Source organism: Arachis ipaensis, chromosome B3 (genome assembly GCF_059453495.1).
Source record: "Arachis ipaensis isolate K30076 ecotype BB chromosome B3, ASM5945349v1, whole genome shotgun sequence".
NCBI classification, from domain to species: domain Eukaryota; kingdom Viridiplantae; phylum Streptophyta; class Magnoliopsida; order Fabales; family Fabaceae; genus Arachis; species Arachis ipaensis.
In genome coordinates this window covers 87,697,424-87,698,514 of record NC_142438.1, presented here as the reverse complement: position 1 = coordinate 87,698,514, position 1,091 = coordinate 87,697,424, and the positions used below count along the sequence as shown (strand labels likewise).

The following is a 1,091-nucleotide window of genomic DNA, read 5'->3' as shown; positions in this document are numbered from 1 at the left end:
TCCTTCTATTTATTTATTCATCTACTAAAACTTCTCTCCCATCCAAAAATTCGAACACCACCTCCCTCTCTGTGTTCGAATTTTTCCTCTTCTCTTCTTTACATTACATTCTTTTCTTCTTCTACTCACACAAAGGAATTTCTATACTGTGACATAAAGGATTCCATATTTTCTTTGTTATTCCCTTCTTTGTCATATGAGCAGGAGCAAAGACAAGAACATTCTTGTTGAAGCAGATACTGAACCTGAAAGGACTCTAAAAAAAGGAAACTAAGAGAAGTTAAAATACAACAATCCAGAGACAACCTTACAGGAATTTTCGAACAAGAAGAGGAGATGGCAGCCAAAAATAATAATAATGCAAGGAGGATGCTTGGTGAATTTACTGCACCTAATTCCAATTTACATGGAAGAAGCATCTCCATTCCTGCCATTGGAGCAAATAATTTTGAGCTGAAACCTCAATTAGTTTCTCTGATGCAGCAAAACTGCAAGTTTCATGGACTTGCATCTGAAGATCCTTTTCAGTTCTTAACTGAATTCTTGCAGATCTGTGATACTATTAAGACTAATGGAGTAGATCCTGAAGTCTACAGGCTCATGCTTTTCCTTTTTGCTGTAAGAGACAGAGCTAGAGTGTGGTTGGACTCTCAACCCAAAAATAGCCTGAACTCTTGGGATAAGCTGGTCGCGGCTTTCTTAGCCAAGTTCTTTCCTCCTCAAAAGCTGAGTAAGGTTAGAGTGGATTTTCAAACCTTCAGACAGAAAGAAGGTGAATCCCTCTATGAAGCTTGGGAGAGATATAAGCAACTGACCAAAAAGTGTCCTTCTGACATGCTTTCAGAATGGACCATCCTGGATATATTCTATGATGGTCTGTCTGAATTAGCTAAGATGTCATTGGATACATCTGCAGGTGGATCCATTCACCTAAAGAAAATGCCTGCAGAAGCTCAAGAACTCATTGACATGGTTGCTAATAACCAGTTCATGTACACTTCTAAGAGGAATCCTGTGAGTAATGGGATGCCTCAGAAGAAGGGAGTTCTTGAAATTGATACTCTGAATGCTATATTGGCTCAGAATAAAAT

The 1,091-nt window shown here is 38.6% G+C and overlaps 1 non-coding gene across 1 annotated transcript; it reads right to left on the bottom strand.

Annotated features, from left to right (window-relative positions):
• Positions 1-732: 732 nt before the first annotated feature.
• LOC148571479 (small nucleolar RNA R71) lies at positions 733-841 on the bottom strand. Its single transcript, XR_015908314.1, has one exon. It is a non-coding gene; the product is annotated as a small nucleolar RNA R71 (small nucleolar RNA).
• Between the last annotated feature and the right edge of the window lie 250 nt (positions 842-1,091).